Here is a 14,858-nt window from a genome sequence, read left to right as displayed (position 1 = left end):
ACAGAGCAATGCAAATCATTAGCATGGTGTAACCACCTATCGTGTAAAATAATTGATGTTTGCATTACCACAATATTTATTGAAACCAGCCACTCCTCTGATGAATTGGGAATGCTGAACAGTTCCTGGCATCGGGCTGATTTTGTTCTTACTGGTTTTGGTTTAGCATCCCCCAACACAGGATTCTGTAAAGAGTAGTTCATAATTAATGAACTTGATTGATTTTTTTTTAAATAATTCAGTAAGCTGTTGGACTACAGAATGTTCATGTATAGTGGTGCGGCTAGATAGAGTTGCTGTCTCACAGCTACAGTTCAATCCCAATCTTGGAAACTGTCTGCGTGGAGTTTGTATATTCTCCTTGTCACTGCATATTTTTCTCCAGATAGGCCAGCATCCTCCCATGTCCCGAGTGTTAGTTGTTAATTGGCAACTGTAAAGTGGCCCTGATGTGTAGTTGAGTGGTGGTAGCCAGGGAGCTCATGGGAATCTGCAAAAAAACAAGTCAGCAGGGAAAGGGATAGACAGGGACTTGTTGCTCTGAGCATGCTTCTTTTGTGTCAGATAATTAAGTGGACATCCAGAAGACATCCACAACTAGAGAAGGAGCATTAAGGATGACATTTCAAATCTGTGCATTAGGAGCTCACAGAACTCAAAACAAGTGATTCTCTCTATAAATGGTTCTCAATTAAAACAGGCACTCTTGCCTCATTGGCGGTTTCCAAATTGTCCTTTTTAGCCATATAAGAACACAAATACTGGAGTAGAAGAAAAACATTCTTATTTCCAAGAGACTGCTTAAGAAGAAGAACAACTGAATATGGAATAACGATCAAATATCAAGATAATAAGATGAATTTATAGTGGGAAACTACTGTACCACAGCTGGCTGTGGAGTCTAGGTCAATGGGACACAGTCTAAGATTCAGGGTCAAGTCTTTCATGAGTGCTTAGTAAACATTTCTGCACATAGATAGTGTTAGAAATTTGAAACTGTCTTCTGCAAATGGCTAATAATGCTCAGTAAAACATTTTCAGATCGATAGAGATTTGGTAATCTAAGGTATTAGATTACTGAAAATCTATTATTCTTATATTTAAAACTAACACTTTTGGGAAAAGTTAGTTTATTGGTGTTATGTCATAAGTCAGTCATGATATTAAATAGTGGAAGAGTCTTAAGTTTCAATATTCTGAAGATCTGATTCAAAGCTGTGGATTATGTAGGTGGTTGACTGAGGAACTTGTTATCTGTCAGTGCTGGGGTACTTTATCTGCCCATTCAGTGCTGTCATATTAACACAGCTAAAACACTAGCTACTTAATTCTTATGGAAATCAAATACATTGAGGCAATGGTAATGTAATATGCAGATCATGTTGTATGGTTGTAGTATGCACATTACAGCAACCAATAATTGGAAAATTCTCATAGGAAACTCATAAAACTCATAAGATTCTTCAAAGAGAAGAGCTAAAGAAAGAATTACTTGAAAATAGTTTTTCCTCAACTTCTATGAGAATTACTGAAGAAAAAAATACAGAAAGAACCAACTTATATGTTTTTTTGCATAGATTGAGATATTCCAAGCCACAGATTGATAATTAATACCATTGAATTTTATCAGTGAAAAATCCCACTAAAAACTATACTGTAAATATGCAGTTTATCTAGTTTTGTACAATGCGTTTGTCCTATCCTTAATTACTATCCTAAAATCTTCTCCTTCCGGAATAAACAATGGGTCTTCTGACTGTGTAGCACTCCCTCACTGCTGCATTTAAACACCGGTCCACATTTTCTACTCAAGCTTGAGTCCATTATCTTCTTACTCAGAGGTAAAAGTATTTTAAATTGAACAGTTCATTTCAGTTTAGACATCAATTTATACTATATTTCTTATAAACGAGGAAAAATTTTATATAATCTTTAATGAAAATAAGGTTTTGAAATCTATCAAAATAGAACACGAATGTTTTAAAATTGAATTGCTGTAGGAACAGATCTTCGGTAAAACATATCCATTTTTGTGCTTGTCCATTGATAAGAAGAATCACATGATTTGGGATGCCAATCAAAAATCCACTGCAAAAACAGTGAAGGGAAGTGTATATCATCAATATAAATTACAGTTGCAAAAGGAATTGATTTGATGGTGACCTGACTCACAGAATGTCTATTATAAGGTTTAAGGTAAAAATAAACTGTTAAATGATTCCTGTTTACATATTTAAAATAATGATATTCTAATCATATCAACACCTACTACATAATTTTAAGATAGAAGTAATGCTGTGAAGAAAACGAAACAGCTTAGAAAGGGAAGGTTCTGCCTGTACAATTACATATCATTATCCCACATTTTATAGCAAATTGTACACTTCTATACAATCAAGGGTTATAAAGGGCCAATTTCAATTAACTAGCACAAAAGAAAGATAGCGATTAGCTGAAGTTCAATTGCACTAACATCCAAAAATTTCCTGATAAGAAAAATGATACTTTGATTTTCTTTATCAGGTCTCTGGTACTGTTATTGTCAAGAACAGTTGTCTTAATCCATTACAGGGTCTCATCACCAGCCTTAATTGCATACTTCTTGCTTTTAAAGCAAACTCACCCCACCGGACTGTTAGTTCTTGTAAGATTTGAGCTGGTTATTCACAAGGAGGAGTGAGTAGCAAGTGATTTGCTCCAAAGCCATGCAAAATAAAAAAAAGCTTCAAGAAACACGTCGATTGTAAATGCAGAGAGAATGGAAAAGGGATAGAAAATTAGTAATCCTGCAGCCAGCTTCCTTTACTGTCATTAATCATGCTGCTTCTCAGAACTACAATGGAAGCTTATGGAAGGGTGGGGATCTTACACTATTGGTTGACTCAGCTCTTTCCAATATAAGCCAGCCAATCCTTTTGCCTCGAGATATAAATAACTGGGAAGCAGTAACAAAATATAAAAGATGAAGAATCCCAATTGCAGATTGAAGCAGTATTCAGTCTGAATAATACACTGTAAACTTTATTTGAGTTGACTTCTGATGTGAACCGCTTGCAAGAGGGTCACTGATCGCTGAATAATTCCACCCCCAAATCACACCATAATCGAATTGCAGCCTATTTCCCCTACTATAATGAAAAAGGCAACCTAAATAATGCAGGTAATGTCGCTGGTCTCTCTTCAACTGTTGTACATTATTACTGATGACTGCTATCCTCCATTTCTGCTGTACTGTAACAATGAATATATTTCACAGTTCACTTGGTTTACTGTGTGGGTGGTATGGAATAGACACCTCCACGCAACAAAATGAAATATAAAAATGCAGGCTTTTTAACTGAGTAATGCATCTAACATCCCACCAATGAAGAAGTCGATTTTCACAGTTACACTGTTTGCAAAAATAAACTGAAAACACATTTTTTTCCTTTTTTTGTGTCTTGTGGTTGTCATATGTAAAGACAGAAAATAATATCTGAAATATATGCTGTAACTTGCCCAATAAAATTGATGAAACTATAATTTATCTGCCTTATAATCAGAAATCTCTGCTTTGAATTTCTTTATCAAAGATCAAAATAATAATGAGTACTGATTTCATTATCATTGAACACTAATAACTGATGGAAAATTTATTTCAATTAAATTTGTATTAACTAAAATTCATAGCTGTTGTCAAGACATAAAATCATATTTTGAAATGTAAATCTGGATGTACATGGTCTTTTTCCCAAGTAAAGATAACTCATCTAAAATATAAGTTGGTGTTGTTCACTAAAGCACTTACGTAGAATCTACATCACACACTAGAAAACTTCACTCAAAATATAGACTTATAACATAGGAGATTGTTTGTCAATTAATAAAACCTTTTAAAAAATCCATAAACACTTTGTATACTTATTTATGAATTTTAAAGTTGTTCATTTTGAAAGGCCATCATATTTGTGCAGTGTTTAAACTAAGTAGAATTCATAAATATGAGGTGATGTATATAATTTATTTTCACAAGTTCAAAAGTTGAAAAGAAAACTCTTGATATTTAAGAAGAAATTAGAGTTATTGAGCGCTACAGCACAGGCCCTTTGGCCCATCTAGTCTGTTCAGAATTGTTATTCTGCCTAGTTCCATCAGCCTGGACCTGGATCATGGCCCTCCATATATCTCCTATCTACGTACTTAGTCAAACTTCTCTTAAATGTTTCAATCAAACCTGCATCTATCACTTCAACAAGCAGCTTTTTCCACACTCCCACCACCCTCTGATTGAAGAAATTCTCCTCAGGATCCCATCAGATATTTCAACTTTCACCTTTAACAAACAACCTCTAGTTCTAGCCTCATACAACCTCAATGGAAAAGAAGCCTACTTGCATTTACCCTATCTATATCCCTCACAATCTTGTATAATTTTATCAAATTTCCTCTTTTACTCCTACAGTCCTGGGAATAAGTTCTTAACCTGGTCAACTTTTCCCTATAACTCAGGTCCTCAAGATGCGGAAACAACCTTGTAAAATGTCTCTCTCCTCTTTCAATCTTATTGCTATCTTTCCTATAGGTAGGTGACCAAAGTTGCTCAAAATACTCAAAATTAGGTCTCATCAAAGTTTTATACAACTTCCACATAACATCATAATTCCTGTACTCAGTACTCTGATTTATGAAGGCCAATATTTCAAAAGCACTTTTTATGACCCTATCCACCTGTGATGCCACTTTCATGGAATTATGAATCTGTTTTCCAAGATCCCCTTGATTTACTGCTCTTCTCAGTGGTCTACCATTCACTATGTAAGTCCTACTCTGGATTGTTCTCCCAAAGTGCAACACCTTACACTTGTCTGCATTAAATCTTACCTGTCATTTTTAAGTCCATTTTTCCAGGCAATCCAGAACCCACTGCAAGTTTTGCTAGCATTCCTCACCTGCAACATTGGTATCATCCACAAATTTGCTCATCCAGTTAACCACATTATCATCCAGATCATTGATCACAGATGACAAACAAAAATGGACCCAACACCAATCCCTGCAGCAGACCTCTCGTCACAGGCCTCTAATCAGAGAGACAGCCATCTGCTACCACTGACTGACTAAATTGTGCTAGACAATCATATAAGCAAATGTGTTTGTTATAGCCTGGAAGCTCCCTGAATTGAAAGATCTAATAAGCATAACATTTTAACTCAAATGAACGTAGCCTTGAATGAACCTATTGTCATTTAATTTCACTCATATCCACCATCAAAGTTCAAAGTTCAAAGTAAATTTATTATCAAAGTCTACACAATATTGTGTAAATGTTTTAGGCACATATATATAGCTTGCATGCCTAAGTCCTTTTCTCTGTTCTGTATTTGTCAATGTGATGTGGACAGCGAGCTTGTAAATCTGGTGGGAGCAAAGGATTTTGGGAATGGTAAGAATGGAGTGCCTCGGGACAGGTGGCAGAGAAGGAGCGGGGTGGGGTTGGCGCTGGTGCAGACACATACAACCCTAAGATGGCAAGCAAGGTAATTTGATTCCAAACAATTCGTCATCACAAAATATCTCTCTGGTGCTTCCTACTCCCTCCCCTCTTCCTTCCCTTTTTTCAAAATATGCTTCCCGTCTCCCTGCCTCCTTTCCCACACTCAGTTTGCAATAGACACCCATATCAGGATCAGGTTTAGCATCACTCACATGTTATGAAATTTGTCTTTTTTCTCGTGGCAGTATTACAGTGCAATACATAAAATTACTACAGTACTGTACAAAAGTATTAGGTACCCTAGCTATATATATATTTATTATGCCTTAGAGTTTTGCACAGTACTGTATAATTCACCATATAGTACCCTTAGATTCATTTTCTTGCAAGCATTCACAATAGATACAAAAAAACACAATAAAAACTACACACAAAGATGGACATAATCCATGTGTAAAAGACAACAAATTGGGCAAATCCAAAAAGAAAAACAAAATAATAAATGAATAAATGAATAAGTACATTTGAGAACATAAGTTGTAGAGTTCTTACATGTGAGACAATAAGTTGTGGATTCAGTTCAGTGTTAGGGTGAGTGAAGTTATCCAATCTGGTTCAGGAGCCTGATGGTTGAGGGGTATTGTAACTGTTCCTGAACCTGGTGGTGTGGGTCCTGAACACGTGGAAATCTGCAGATGCTGTAAGTTCAACTCATCAAAGTTGCTGGTGAACGCAACAGGCCAGCAGCATCTCTAGGAAGAGGTACAGTTGACGTTTCGGGCCAAGACCCTTCATCCTGACGAAGGGTCTCGGCCCGAAACGTCGACTGTACCTCTTCCTAGAGATGCTGCCTGGCCTGCTAAATTCACCAGCAACTTTGATATGTGTGGTGTGGGTCCTGAGGCTCCTTTACCTCTTTCCTGATGGCAGCAGTGAGAAGAGAGCATGACCTGGATGGTGGGGGTCCTTGCTGATGGTTGCTGCTTTCCTGCAACAGTGCTCCATGTAGATGTGCTCAATGTTGGGAAGGGGTTAATCTGTGATGAACTGGGCCGTATCCACTACTTTTTGCAGGCTCTTCCATTCAAGGGCATTGGCACTTTCAACATAAAATCGAGGTGAGGAGACTGCAACTAGTGGGGCACTGTCTACGCCACCCCGAGCTTCCTGCCAGCCTAGTCATCATATGGGAGCCCAAGCACGGGAGGATGAACCCTGGGCGCCCTCCCAAGACTATGGTCAACACGCTCCTTGAAGACAGCGGTGCGGCTAATGTAGATGAACTGAACACACTGATGAGGGAGAGGGAGAAGTGGAGAGTCCGTCATCGTGCCCGACGCCGGCCTCCTAGGCTTGAGTCGACGTAGTAGTAGTGGCACTTTCATACTAGGTCGTGATGCAATTAGTCAGTATACTCTCCACCATGCATTAATAAAAATGTGTCAAAGTTTTAGATGACATGTTGAATCTTTGCAAACTTTTAAGAATGTGCCATGCCCTCTTTTTAATGGCACCTACTTGCTGGAGCCAGGGAAGATCCTCTGATATGATAACATCAAGGAACTTAAAGTTACCGATCCTTTCAACCTTTTATCTCTGATGAAGACTAGCTCATGGATCTCAGGTTTCCTCTTCCTGGACTCAATAATCAGCTCTTTAGTTTTGCTAACATTGAGTAAGAGATGATTGTTGTGGCACCATTCAGCCAGATTTTCAATCTTCCTCTATTTGCTGATTTTTTATGACCTTTGATTCAGCCAATGACTGTGGTGTCATCAGTGAATTTAAGTATGGCACTGGAGCTGTGCTTAGCCTCACAGGAAGTAGAGGCACTGCCTTACTTTCTTTGTAATTGCACTTATGTGCCAGGCTCAGGACAAGTTATGAGGACTGACTCATGGACCTCTGGTTTCCTCCTCCTGAAGCCGTTAATCAATCCCTTGGCCTTTCTGACATTGAGTAGGAGGTTGTTGTTGTGGCACCACTCAGTCAGATTTTCAATTTCCCACTTTTGATCTGGCCTACGACAGTGGTGTCATCAGCAAACTTGAAAATGGCATTGGAGCTGTGCTAAGCCATACAGTCATAAGTGCAAATCGAGTAGAGCAGTGGGGGAAGCACACAGCCTTGTGGTGCACCTGTGCTTATGGTAATTGTGGAAGAGATGTTGATGCCAATCCGAACTGACTGGGGGCTGCAAGTTAGCAAATTGAGGAGCAAACCAATTGTACAAGGAGGTATTGAGGCCTAGGTCTCTATGTTTCTAATTAAGCCATCTATGAGGCCTTTCTTCCATGAGATGTATCTCCTGCACTCAATCCTTATTCCCACTGAACGGCTCATTCACATGCAAATTGATATTTGATACATTCTCCCTTCACAGATACTGCTGTCATCATCTCTTACCATAAAACAAAATCCCTGATAATTCTGTTTTTTCAAAATATTGTGCTACCTACGGCCTTTCTGTCATTATTAAGCTTCTGGAACTCCCAAATTATTGCAGTTTCTTATTTGAAACCTGCCAGTTTGCCATAACATCAGTGTTATTTTTTAATCTGTCTTTAATGATACCATATGTAATTCTGACCATCTATTTCTCTTTATCCTTCTCAACCCTTCTGCTTACACTGACATTACTGAACTAACATTCGTACCGAATGCCCGCTGTTCAGGTGGTTGGGCCAGCAGTTATTTAGCTGCCAACCGAGAATTACCAGTAATGACTAATTTTCTAACTTATTCACTATTGGCTCCAGTATCTCCAAAGATTTGTCCTTAGCACCCTCGTTACAGGCCACGAGCAACAGCATCTGAAAATGGTTGACATTTGAGTCTGTAAAATATACTGTTGCATCCTCACTACAGATCAAGTAGTGCCAAGCAATACCTCTACTTTAAAATTCTTATTCCTGTTTTAAAATCATTCCCCTTACCACTGAAACTTCCATCATTTCTCTGAGATATCTGCAACTCCTCCAGTTTTAGTCCCAGATATAATAACTCCACTATTAACAGCTGGGATTTCTGCTGCTAGTGTCATAAGCTGTAGAATTGTCTCCTGCCTCTCTTCTTCTTTGACATTCCTTTAAGCCAATGTACACAGTTCTGTTTTTGCCTATCTACCCTGATGATCCAGAATTTCCTTGGTGCCTACAAAGACTGCTAAAAGCCACTTCACAGGTCTAGAGCTGTTTTAGTCACGGGTTTTCTACTTGGAAATATATTGATAGCTGAGGCCCACCAAACTGTGCACAGAATAATCCTTACAGCACTGCAGAGGCTAGTGTGCAAATAAAATAGGACATGGCCACACTGGATTGCCTGGGAGTGGAGCATGAAGTCTTACAAGTACATTTGGTAGTTGCAGGACAGCATTGGTAACAGGTGATTAGTGGTAGTGAGGCCTGCCAACATGGATTGAAAGTGGTAGTCAATGAGTCAGAAGGTTTCAATCTCTTCTGGGTAAACAGCAAGGATGAGGTTTAGAGGCTGGGTTGAATTGTTAATGGACTCTCTTTCAAGGATTTTTCATCTGATGTTCTCAATATTCTCTACCCAGTTGGTTGTCTTCTGCACTCTGGTTGAATGTCCTGGTTTTGCAGTCTTTCATTGATTCTGTTATAGTTACTATTCTATTGATGTGGTGACTATGTCCACAAGAAAAGGAATCTCAGGGTTGTATATGGTGACATGCACAGTATATACTTTGATAATAAAATTTGCTTTGAACTTTGATTGCTGGGTTTGTGGGTAGCTTGTGAGCTTGCAAGGGAAAGAGGCAGTTGCAGCTATGTTAGGTAAGCTAATTACATAACTAGGACTTATCTAGGATGGAATCCTATTGTTGGGCTGAGTCCTTCAGGGGATCTCTTTTTAAGTTTGTTGACAATAACCTTTATTGTTGTAAGTGGCTTTCAGACATGCGTATCTTTGGATGCCATCATGCATCCCACAGGCCTTCATGCATTATGTGTCAAAGGCATTGAGGAAAGCAGAATAACAATTTTGGACCTCACAACTTATATGGCAAGTCTCTGATTTTCATTCATACTTTATTTTCTATAGTAATTGGATCTCTCACCACACAAAATGTAGCACTCTGTGATCCCATTTCTAGGCAAGCATCTCCTTATGTGGTTTGGTGTCAAATTTTGCTTGATAATGCATCTGTGAGGCACTTTGAGGCATTATTAAAAGCTATTATATAAATACACCATTTTTGCTGTTGTTATGTATGTTATGTACACAATTACTGCATTATGTTAAATAAAAAATGCATCAGGAAACAGATAATGGTTCTTAAAATAATCCATTTTTTTGGATGAAGCCATCATTTTTGAAACCTCTACAGTGCTTAGCATCAAATCAGATTTTCTGTTTGGTTTCATATTTTCTGTGCGCGAGCAATAATTTCTTCCATTTGCTACACTACTTTATTTGGTTAATTGCTCTAATTAGCTCCAAAAGCTCAACGACAGAGCAACATGCATGCAGATCAGATGTGAAAGCAAGCAGACTGCTTAAGCATTATTTTTTCAACAGTAATGACAACTGTTTGTGACTCTAACAGGATTACAAATCAAAGGTGAGTTTGTGTTTACTGTGAACTAATTGACTGCAGAATAATCAGTCTGACCATATGGATAAGCGGCCTCAAAACTAATGTGTTCTATCAAATTAATAAAAAAATACCAGCAATATTTCTTGGTTACCTTCTTCTGTGTTTACCACAGCAGATTATGTAACTTTTTTTTACAGAAAATAGAATTATTTTGAGTGCTCAATAATAATTAAAAACGAATTGTAAATTAACTATTTTTAACCAATGGATAAATGGTAATACAGATTCCTTTATGGTGCATGTTTGAATTATGTCCTTGTTTTTTGTTGAATTCCATGTTCGCTACTTCATGCTTTTATTTTATTTATAACTCTCATTTAAATTCCTTTTTAAGCCAGACATTACATCAATATCTAATAGGATAATTAGGAAATGTATGCGCTGTGCAATAATATTCAGTGTTAGTTCACGATCATGGAAGCATCCCAAACCATTATCTGGTTTTGCAGACTCTTGCCTAAATGCATCATATTTGAAGAAGAATTAAATAGGCTTTATTCATTTGTTGTCTTTTCTATTTCTCTTTTTAAACCTTCATTTCTTTTTGTTTAACTTATGAACACTGACATCATCATTAAGATAATAGGTTTGAAAAAATTACAGAATCTTGCGACTCAATTATGAAAGGCCAATTTACTCTAGAAGAGCCATGTTAATTAAGTTTCTCTACATTGCTGGGCACCATGTTCTGTTGGTAACCTTATCTGATTCTCTTGACAGACAAAGATGCCCTGCCCCTCCCTAAGTAGTCCATAACAATCAACAGAAAATGTTTTCTTTGCACTGTTATAAGGAGATCTGACAATGAAACTCTTTCAGACATGGTTAATTTAACTGGTACTTTCATTAGCTAATTTATTTTTATAACATTTGAAACCCAGCAAAAGTAGAAAATAATCTTTCAAAGATTCCATAAAACATGATCTTTAAGTGAAACAAATAAATTACATTAGGGAATCCCTGACTCTATTTAATGTTCAAAAGGAAATGAGGAAAAGCATTATGTAATGTAGCTGATTATTTTAGAAAATTATTTGCAAGTGCACAGTTATTTTGCATTATGTATGTAAACTTTAAAACTTACAGGGCAAAATCTTCCCCTGAATAAAGTCCTGGCTATTCAAATGACATAGGTGGCCTTTTTTTAATTCCATCAATTATTTCTGACAAAGAATTTCTCAATGATTCATTACTGATTCAAACACATTTAAGTCAATGGATTCAAAAGAGAGGTTAACATTTTTAATAGATTCACATTTCAAAATGCTATATGTTACTACATTAGAATACTACCAACTAAGAATAATAAATAAAGATATTAACTGAATCCAATGATTCTTTTCTTACCTCAAAAATAAGATTGAAGTCCATTTGGCAAAACATAATGTGATGTTTAAACATTTATTAAAAGAGCTTAAATATTATGCTGATAGAGATTATAATTATTTCAAATGTTATTGTCCAAATAGATTGTACATGCAGATATGGGACTACTCTCTGAGGAGGATGATTGGTGGTTTAGCCTTTGAGGAAACAGTGCTACAATCCATATATTACAGATCTTCAAACCTACAAGGGAAAACATTTCTAGGCATATAAAGGATGGCTTAAATTGTGTCATGCAGTTTTACATGGCTTTTGCTGCACACCAATTAGAGTATTTATCAAAGAGCAGACATCACTGATCTTGGCAGCAGAAAAAAAACAAATTCCTGTAAGTCCTAAAGATGGAAAATTGTCATTAACTGCAACTGAAAGATACAAATAATAAATTATTCACTATTCCTGAGGGAAGTTGCTGCAGAAAAATGCCTAGACCCAATCAAAGACTAGGAACACAACTGACATGAAATATATCGACAAAGATAATTCAATCATTAATATTCTTGTTCTGAATGTTGACAATGAAAGGTTTTCCCTCATTTCCTATTATGGCATTAAGAATATTTTCCCTCATGCTGTATTATGCAAATTGATCTTTTACATTTTCCAATTAAACATACTCAAAATTACAGAAAGGAAAATGTAAAATTTTCATCATGACTAATTCCAAATTTTTATCATTATTATTTACTGCCAAATGAAAGACACAGCAGGACAAAATCTAGGGAATTCCGTATTTTATGTAATTGGAAATTAGCATATTGAAAAATAAATTAAGTTTCTTTATTTGCAACATGCAGGTCATAACTTTTTCCTTTGTGTATATTCTTGATTCATTCCCCAAAGAGAAGTTTGATATTAAGATTACACAACATCAATAATATTTTCATATTTAATATTTAGTCAAAATAAATGAGTAAAAATAAGTGTAATTAGAAACCTTGGATTAACCTGTGTCAAAACAAAACAGAGGTTGGTTTTAAAGTACGTGTGTGTGTGTGTGTGTGTGTGTGTGTGTGTGTGAGAGAGAGAGAGAGAGAGAGAGAGAGAGAGAGATTGTGTTGGGGTGGAGAGAAGTGGGAGAGTTTGTGTGTGTGTGTGTGTATGTGTGTCTTTGTGTGTGTGCATGTAATAAAACATTGCTCAGAATTTGACTGATCTTGCAATATTTTTTCCTTAACATAATGATATTTAATTTAAATAATCTTGATTCTCCTCCTGCAGGAAATGAGTACACTAGTAAATGAGGAATCATTGCAAGTGGGAGATCCAAAGTGATAAGTCATGTACTATAAATTTCACATTAATCTGCATCTTTCTTGGTGGAATAATCAGAGTATTTTTCTGTTTAGTACCCCAAATTACCACAATAAGTGTATACTTAGTGTTAAAAATATCAGAAATTTTAGTTCATCTAACAGATTTCCAAAGTTTTTCAAGCCATATGAATCTTAAAATTTAGATATTCTTAACCCTGATTTTATAATACAAGACCCTATATCTTTTAAATCCAGAAAACTGACTAGTGTTTTTTCCCTCCAGTGATGTTAGATTTCAATTAATTAATCCAGTATTTCAACATACTGAATGTAAATTAATTCTTTTGGTATATTTAGGATATTGATTGATTTATTTGTTTGATACAATCCCATTAAATTCTCCAGGACATCTCGTGGTATCAAGGACGTCATATAAATACAAGTTGCTTGTATTTGTTGCTTATGTGACAGTGATCAATTAATTTTGTAACTTTACGAAGAGGAATTTTATCAAGGATACAGAATAAAATTATTCATCTGAAAAGGTTGATCTCATTTGATGCTTAATCTATTAAAAGTATTTTAATTTATTTGATAAAAATTGGAATCTGAGAAAGGGAGAATCATTATTCAGAAGCTCAGTATGCTGTTTCATTTTCCACTTGCAACTCACATAATACTTCTTTAATTACGATTTATTTTGTTCAATAACATTTGTCTTAACTATTTGATGTCTTGATTAAGTTCCAAAATCTGTATATTTAAATTATATCTATAAGAAATCTGTCCAGGAAAATTGTGAAGAGCTTTAATTTTTGCACTTAGAATTTTCCAGGCATCATTAAAAAAATGTTATATAGAAGATTTTAGAGGCTTTCTAAAAAGAACTGGTTTTCTTTTTAATGAAAGAGGCGAAATCCCATCTAATTCAATCCCCACATGCAGTGCTATTCTACTAATGTGCATGGGGTAAATTATATCTGGTTATTTGCCACAAAAAAAATTAACATTCTCGTAAAGACATCACAAGCCAGTATACAAATTGCAGATAGGGGAGGGTCAGGAGCAAGTCAATTTTGTTTAGAGATAAAAGAACTGTCGTGTATATGATTGTTTGTGAAAAGAAAGAGGGCATCTATGCCTTGTTATCATCAGTTAATTAGCTAGGCATGCATATACTTGAACATTTACCATGGTAATAAAATGTATTATTCCAATGCTAGACAAACAAAGATGACTACAATTGTATAAGTTAAAAATACCATTTGCTAAACAATGGGGCTGAATTGACCTGAAAATAAAACTTGATGACAATATGCATTGTGTTCTATTACAAAACAACTATCACCTTTCACTCTACATAAAATGTTTTCCGAATGCAAACACTGTAGGCTCACAGTTGCGGACTGCTCCAAATTCAATTCACAATCCAAGTCGGCGACCTTTAGCGAATGTAGATGACAGAAGCAATTCACTAGGCAGTAACACCCATGTTATGATCTTCAATATAAATTCTTCAGTTAGTGAGACTTGTACACATGACCTGGGAGCACACACGTTTACAGCATAACAGAGAGCACAGGATAACCTGTGCTGCTGCTTTGTAATAATCGTGAATAAAAATAAAATTAATAACAGATTTGAAAATGATGTACTGATACAGCATGATGTCTTGGATGCTATCACTATTCCGAAGCAATTTTAACGGGAGAACAGCATTCCCAGTCTCATTGTTCAAACAAAACGGCAGTGTTCACTCTTCTCTTTTTAAGATATATTCTGACAATATCTGGCATTAAACTCAATAACAAAATTAAGATAACATCTGATGTCAAGTAAATCGATAGAAAATCAATTATATTGTCAAAAGTAAGATGTATTACTTGCAATTTTCCATTTGATGCTTGAATTGAAACTGATGCAGGATTTGTGGTCAGCAGGTTTAGTTAAGGTTATATGCTGATTTTAACAACAATTGCAAAATTCTTTTAAGTCCATTGGAATGGAAGACTATAATATATTAAAAAAAGAATGGATAATGGACTAAGTATTTTGAAATCTTTTTCCTCTGGATTTTATTTCATGAAAATTACAAAATAAAATGTTGAAGAGATCTGTA

At 35.8% G+C, this 14,858-nt stretch overlaps 1 protein-coding gene across 12 annotated transcripts in view; it reads right to left on the bottom strand.

Moving 5' to 3' along the window:
* rbfox1 (RNA binding fox-1 homolog 1) overlaps positions 1–14,858 on the bottom strand; it is a 1,583,823-nt gene that overhangs the window by 427,421 nt on the left and 1,141,544 nt on the right. The window contains exons 1-2 of one of the 12 annotated variants that reach the window (XM_063059005.1): positions 2,624–2,634; positions 69–185 (exon numbers count right to left, since the gene is read on the bottom strand). The exons of 10 other annotated variants lie outside the window; for them this stretch is intronic. The gene's annotated coding sequence lies outside the window, so the exon portion shown is untranslated. Of the gene's footprint in view, positions 1–68; positions 186–2,623; positions 2,812–14,858 lie in introns of those variants that run through there. One more of the 12 variants, XM_063059002.1, reaches the window with a different exon arrangement.

This window comes from Mobula hypostoma, chromosome 9 (genome assembly GCF_963921235.1).
Source record: "Mobula hypostoma chromosome 9, sMobHyp1.1, whole genome shotgun sequence".
Taxonomy (NCBI): domain Eukaryota; kingdom Metazoa; phylum Chordata; class Chondrichthyes; order Myliobatiformes; family Myliobatidae; genus Mobula; species Mobula hypostoma.
The sequence above is the reverse complement of the archived record's forward strand: the minus strand, read 5'-3'. Positions and strand labels throughout refer to the sequence as shown.